This window comes from Triticum dicoccoides, chromosome 2A (genome assembly GCF_002162155.2).
Source record: "Triticum dicoccoides isolate Atlit2015 ecotype Zavitan chromosome 2A, WEW_v2.0, whole genome shotgun sequence".
NCBI classification, from domain to species: domain Eukaryota; kingdom Viridiplantae; phylum Streptophyta; class Magnoliopsida; order Poales; family Poaceae; genus Triticum; species Triticum dicoccoides.
The window spans coordinates 727,259,748-727,267,010 of NC_041382.1; the positions used below are offsets into that span (position 1 = coordinate 727,259,748).

The 7,263-nt window shown below is 52.2% G+C and overlaps 1 long non-coding RNA gene across 1 annotated transcript; it reads right to left on the bottom strand.

Moving 5' to 3' along the window:
* Positions 1-279: 279 nt before the first annotated feature.
* LOC119356689 lies at positions 280-3,032 on the bottom strand. Its single transcript, XR_005172005.1, has 5 exons — positions 2,456-3,032; positions 1,625-1,685; positions 1,376-1,554; positions 1,264-1,301; positions 280-555 (listed from the first exon to the last, which is right to left on the bottom strand). It is a non-coding gene; the product is annotated as an uncharacterized LOC119356689 (long non-coding RNA).
* Between the last annotated feature and the right edge of the window lie 4,231 nt (positions 3,033-7,263).

The window sequence follows — 7,263 nt, forward strand, 5'->3', positions numbered from 1 at the left end:
ATGTCTGTCAAGGAAAGTTAGATTTTTGGGAGGCCTTCTATAACAAATAAAACTCAAGTATATCTTCAGAACACTAAAAGGACAGCTCAGTAAGTGGACAAAGCTAATTGCTATCAACATGGTTAGATACTAATAACCTATTCAGAACCTCAACTTCTTGGAAGTCCTTGAGAATATGGGACTAAAAGTGTAATCAGTTACAGGCTTCAAACATATTTTACAGTAACAATAACTATCACGTAGCAGATGCAGAGTAAAAGCATGCTAGGAGGCAGGAAAGACTGAAAGAGTCGGTGCTGAATTATGATATAAGCAAAGTGAGTTGAGAATGAACTTCTTTCAATTAAAATAAAGCACAACCACTCCTCAAAAAAAAGCACAACCATATTATAGAGAGGGAGGTTGTGGTCGACGCCGGCACACAAATGGAACCGCCGTCGTCGGGGTCGGGCGTGGGCTCCTTCCTTCCTGGTCATCGTCATCTTGGTCCTTGTGGATAGCGTCCATGGATTGGAAGTGGGGTGACTTGAGAATCCCCTCCCTTGAGATAGCTTGCTGCTTCCAGTTGAGATTCATCCATGGAGAAGAGAAGCTTCATGAGCACACACACACACAAAAGTGCTCATGAGCAACAAAATTACAATTTCATATGTAGGAGTGGGTCAATTCAAGCCGTTAGCAAGAAGTCACATGGCTGATTAAAAAAAAGATAGTTATATCTAACAGAATCTGTATGGACCAACTATACTCAATCCACCAGTCCAGGCCATGGTATATTTATCCAGTCTAAATACTCACATATATCAGCCATGAGTGGAAGTAGTTGACAACAAACTATGATCCTAGAAAGTACGACTAAAAGTTTGTCTATCAATGTAAAAACAAAAAACACATTTGTAGATCAGCAAACAGAGGAGATGCCAACAGTGAAGTAAAACTTCATCAAGAATCATATTTTCAGAAGAGAACAAATAGTGCAGACCTTGCAGTATAACTGTAAAAAGTATTGCTAGGATGGCCTAAAGACAGTAAAAGCCTAAAACTTGCCAATTGTAAACAAACACGAAAGCAAGACACATCACAACAGAAGTAGAAGTACAACTCCCAGATCTCTGGAACAATTTTCGCTTCGTTATATTTTCGCTTCGGAAATATAGTCAAATCCTCACTTCTAGCAGCGCATATAACCATATCACTGAGATAGCGAGGGAAATGGCGGGCAAAGGAGGGAGCTCAGCAAGAGGAGGAAAAGGGGGAACTCACCTTGGCCTTGGACTGCTGGTTGCTGCCATGGAAGAGCTCTGAACCATGGAGCAGTCACGTAATTAGTACCCAAACTAGATATTCTAGATGGAGATTCTGCAAGTGCACTTACCTTGTCCAAGTCCAATGCTTTATGGCTCTGAATTCCGACAGTAGACCAAGTTCCATCAACCTCCATAATAACCAAATCACTGAATCCGCTATCTATCTTATGGTCGTTTTCCAATATTTTTGGCTCCTTGTTCTCACACATTATTTGTTACAGTCATCTATCTTTTTAATAGCCACTGCCTGCAAAACAAAACGGTCACATTAGTTGCCCTATCAGTTAATATTGAGACAGATTTACATGCATACTCACCTCATGCATGTCCAAAGTTGTGCAGTTATCTACTCCTTGACCGCTAATTAGAAACTGGAATCTGGTGACAGATGAGACAACCAAATTAATCTAGCATTTAAGAATGGCGCTTTGATTCACAGAACTGCAACCACAATAGGCATAAATCTCCACTCTCTTTGTAACTAACCACCTGACATGTCTACAACCTAGCCCCCCTCTCTCCATCAAAATCGCCAACCAAACAGCTAAGAATGGTGGTTTGATTACAATGCCATGCATAGTCCCTGCAATTATCTATAACCAGTCATGTGATTTGTTTAATGCTTAAGCCAAAGGCCTAAACCAAGGATTAACCCAGACTAACAAACAGATCAAGCAATTAATTTATCTAGACAAATTTCAATAACACGAGCCAATGCCAAACTCGCAGCCACCGAACAAAATAAGAAATGCAACAAAAAATCGTCCGAGGAATCTAGCAATGCTACACTGTCTCCCGCATAGCAACAAAAAACCGAGGGTGTCCAACCAGACCTAATGAATCCAAAGGATTCTAACAAGATCCAGGCAGCCCATACATCCAAACACCCCCAATGTCCTGCTGCATTCACCTCTTCCTGAAAGCTCACTACAATCCTAGAGAAAGATCCCAACCCTAGCCAACAAGTAAAGCAAGGCAACAAACATGTACTCTGTAAATAATTAGCTAGATCGAAGGCCTTCCTTGGCAGCAAGGTAAAACCAAAACAAGAAAGACAAAGAAAATTCTCTTCTTTCGAACCTAGCTAAATCAGAGAATTGGCTAGATAAGATAGATGTGCAGGGGTAGGAAGAGGGGGTGGAGCTCACCAGGTTCAGGGGGTGGGGGGGTAGGAGGAGGGAGGAGCCATGAGGGCTCGTGCCTCGTCCACCTGCAGCAATTACTACTCATCCAGATCAGAACCGACCTTGTCCACCAGAGGAGCAGGGACGCGTCCGTGCACCTGCGTGACCAAAAGGAGCAACAGCTTGAGGGGAGGGGATTAGGGTTGGAGCAGGGGAGAGGGCGGCATCCTGAGCAGGCCATTGCGTGGGCGCGGAACAGGCAGAGCACAAGCACTCGGAGGCCAAGGTCGGACGACATCGCCGGTGAATCTGCGAGCACCTTGGCTGCTGCCTGACCTGCTCACTCTCCCTCTTCTCTTCCCTTCCCTTCCCTTCCCTTCTGATGACGAGAGGTCGAGGCTGCGGGCGGCGTGGTGCGAGGGAGACGAGGAGAGAGGTCCACGGCGGCGCGGTCTGAGGGGCGTCGGCGGCGGCGAGGTCTGCGGGGCGTTGGTGGCGGCGAAGTGGGCGGGGCTGCGAGGTCTGGTGGAGGGAGAGGTCGGGGAGAGGGCTGGGGCGAGCGGGCTGGGATGCGGGAGGACGGGGGTTGAGGGCGCGGGTGCGGGGGAGAGGCGGCTAGGTCATCTACACGGGAGCGGACGCAATTTATATGCGTAAACGTGAAATGACGAAGATGCCCTTCGCGGGTCGTCGGAATTACGCGCGGCGGCACGAACGGGACGAAACTATTCATTGCTACAGGATCACCTCTTCGATCCGATGGACGTGGTCGTCCCAGGGCTCGATCCGATGGCCCAGATTGCATCAAGCAAAACGATCCAACGGCCAGGAATCCCAAAGGGCTGAGGAGCCGGGAGGATGACTGTCATCCTTATTTCTCGATGTGTAGGCATATACTTTTGTTTTTGTGAGTTGTGACTTCTATTTGTTATTTGTGTACTTCTGGGCTTGATACTTGGACAGATTTGCTAATATATATTCTCTCCGTCCGAAAATACTTGTCATTAAAATGGATAAAAAGAGATGTATTTAGAACTAAAAAGAGATGCATTTAAAACTAAAATACATCTAGATATATCTCATTTTATTTATTTTAATGACAAATATTTTCGGACGGAGGGAGTAGTTGTGTGCATAGAAAAAAACCGACGGGGGAAAGCATGTTCCAGTGGCCTGTCATGGGGATTGGGCACTTGTCACGCAATGCCATTCTCGTATCAAGCTGCGAACGTGACGTAGCCCGAGCGTATTACGAGCCTGTAAAATCCGCCCAGTTCCGTTTCCGCCCTTGAAGGGTCACGTCGAAGTAGCACCACGCTCGCGTCACAGACGTATAGCACCCACGACTTGCCCTCGCCGTGTAGCGCGTTATTGCCAAAGTCCATGCACACACCACACCAGCAATCAATCCCATCCAGAAACCAGAGTCTCACTCACAACCCAGCGGTCAGCAGGGCGGGCGCGCGCGCTGCGCACACACACGAACACGGGGGACTGGCGGTTGGTCTACACGCCGGACAAGTGACGGCATCACCGCGTGCGCCCGGCGGACGGCGGCTAGACGTGATGTCAGGCCAACTCCACCGCACGACCCCAAACGAACGTCCGGATTGGCCGGATTTTGTCCCTTTGGGGTGCCGATGGGTTCGCCCGTGTCCGCCATTGTCAAATGGGTCGTGCGTGCGCACACCGCGCGGCCGCACCTCAAATTGTGTCCGGGGTGGACGTGAATAAAAGAAATATTAAAACTAAAATGAAATAACTAAAAAACTAAATAAACACATTTTAAAAAAACATAAAATATATATAGGGGGCGGCCACAAAACGGCCCAGTTTCCACGGCCACTTAAAAGGCCCATTTTTCATAATTAACATATAAAGCAAAATAAAAAAACGCCTCCACCTCCCGCGCGCTCCTGCCGCGCCCGTCGGTGCCGTGGCCGTCGCCGTCTTCACTGGCCGCCGGTGTCGTCGTCGTCGCTGACGAGGTCGACGTAGTCCGGCGGCGTCCACAGGTGGGCCGGAGGTGCGTGGTGGACGGGGGCGGGCTGGACGGACGGAGCTGCCTGCACCACCTCCTCCCATGGCGAGGCCTCCCGCTCCGGTGACCGCGGCAGAGTGGGGCACCAGTTCACGCCCACGCTGGCGGACATCTCCGGAGTAGTGCAGGACCAGCGCCACCCCTGGCCCAGCAGCTGCTGGAACGCGGCCGGAGGATCCTCCCTCCTCTCGTCCTCCACGGCCACCATCTGGAGCTCCGGGAAGGCGACGTCCCCGGCGGCAGAGAGGGCCATGGCCTCCTCCAGGCCGTCCCACTGCCGCTCGTCGTGCGTGTACATGGAGTCGTCCATGACACGCTTGAGGAGACGGGCCTCCTCCTCCGCTGACATGCGAGGAGGTGGAGGGGGCGACGGAGACGGCGATGGCGACGGCGTGGGCGTGACGCCGCGCACCCGCCTACGCCCGCGCTCCTGGGCGCGCCCCTGTCGTGGCCGCCGCGGCCCCGTCGAGGTGCCGACGAAGAAGGACGCGCACCTGGTGTCGTGCTCGTCACGAAACTAGGTGTCCCACAGCGCGGAGTTGAGGGCGTACCTGGGGTCATAGAAGAGGTTGTCGGGGAGGAGGCGGCGGCGGCGCTCGATCTCCTCTTCGCGCGCACGGCCGCTCGTCGGGACCGGTGGGATGGGGACACGGTCGGCGGAGAGGTGCCAGTTATTGGGGAGATGGGCGTCGCTCCAGGGGAGCGGCGTCCTCGTCTCCCAATAACAGCGGCACACCGACGCTCGGACGTAATGCCGGTCGCGCTCGCCGGCGGACGTGGCGCGATGGAGAAGGCGGGCGGCGCGGGGGCCCGGCGTGGTGGCGATGGTGAGGCAGGCTCCTCCTTCTTCACCGAGCCGCGGCGGCGTCCCGACGAGGAGCCGGCCTCGCGGTCGTGCCTGCCTTTGCGGCTGTAGTTCCAGAGGCCCGTGGCTGCGGGCGGCCGGCCGGCGAGGTCTAGGCTAGGGTTTGGGACGTGGTCGTCGCTGTCGGGTTTCGAGGAGGCCGCGGGGTGGCGTGGGGCAGTGTGGACGACGACCCGTCCACGCTTCCCACTTAAAGAAGGACGGCGACCGCTCGACGTGGGGATGACAGGTGGGGCCGCCCGCTCGTGCGCATTGATGTGGGCGGGTGGGAGGTAGGTGGCCGCCTGCCACGCGGCCCCGATGCGGACGAGCGCGCGTCCATTTGGTGTCCGCCGCGACCCAAACCCGGCGCAAGTTTGCGCTCGAAATGGGTCGGCCCGGACACAAAACGGACAAGATGGGTCCGGGCCGTCGCGCGCTGGGCCGCCTCCTTTGTCCGTTTTACCCCAAACAGATGGAGCCGGACAGGATAGGGTCGCGCGGTGGAGTTGGCCTCACGCTAAGGCCAACTCCACCGCGCGACCCCAAACGGACGTCCGTTTTATCCTGTTTTTGTCCCTTTGGGTAGGGATTTGGGGTCGTGTCCGGGCCTGTCCTGGGATGCGGTGGCCGTGCGCCCACCGCGCGGACGCATCCTTTTGCCCCATCCTGTCTGTCAGGGCCAAGAAATGCCCAAATTTGCATTAAAACTAGTTTCGAACCCAAATTTTTGTCTGAAAATTAAAATAGTTTTACAACCCAATTGAAATTGTCTTTAATAAAATACTTTTACAACCAAATCGAAATTGTCCTGACTGAACATAAAATGGACAAATACATCTATTGGTTGCCTATGTGATCCCACACATGCTCAACCAAGTCATTTTGAAGATTCACATGAGTGTGCCAATCACGCATCTCATGGTGGAATTGAGCAAACTGTTCAAATGTGGCCGGGTCTTGGTGCAGGGGCTCAATATTTTCACCTTGATAATCAAATCCTTGGTCGAAGATACTCTCATCACGCTCGTCCTCGACGATCATGTTGTGCATGATCACACAAGCAGTCATCACCTCCCAAAGCTTCCCTTCATCCCATGACAGTGCAGGGTTTCGAACGATACCCCACCGGGATTGAAGCACACCAAAAGCACGTTCCACATCCTTTCTAACACTCTCTTGCATTTGGGCAAATCTCTTTCTCTTCTCACCTTGGGGTTTCGAGATTGTCTTCACAAAAGTTGACCACTGAGGATATATACCATCTGCTAGATAGTATCCCTTGTTGTAATGGTGGCCGTTGATCTCAAAGTTGACAGGTGGGGAGTGGCCTTCTGCAAGCCTCGCGAAGACTGGAGAACACTGCAGCACGTTGATATCATTGTGAGAACCTGCCATGCCGAAGAAAGAATGCCATATCCAAAGATCTTGTGATACCACCGCTTCTAATATGACAGTGCACCCGTTAACATGCCCTTTGTACTGGCCCTGCCAAGCAAATGGACAGTTCTTCCACTCCCAGTGCATACAATCTATGCTGCTAAGCATACCTGGAAAGCCTCTAGCTGCGTTGGTCGCCAACAATCTCTCCGTATCAGCGGCAGTTGGCTGCCTCAAGTACTCTGGGCCAAAAACCTCGATCACAGCCTGGCAAAACTTGTACATTGACATCAGACATGTTATCTCACTCATACGCACATACTCATCCACCAAATCGCCTGGAATTCCATATGCAAGCATGCGGATGGTCGCGGTGCATTTCTGGTAGGAGGAGAATCCAAGCTTGCCAAGGGCATCCGTCTTGCACTCGAAGTATGGGTCATGAGCAACCACTCCCTCTCGGATACGATTGAACACATGCCTTGCCATACGAAAACGGCGACGAAATTTATCCGGCCTAAAGAGCGGGGTGTTGGCAAAGTAATCTGCATAGAGCAGGGCGTGGCC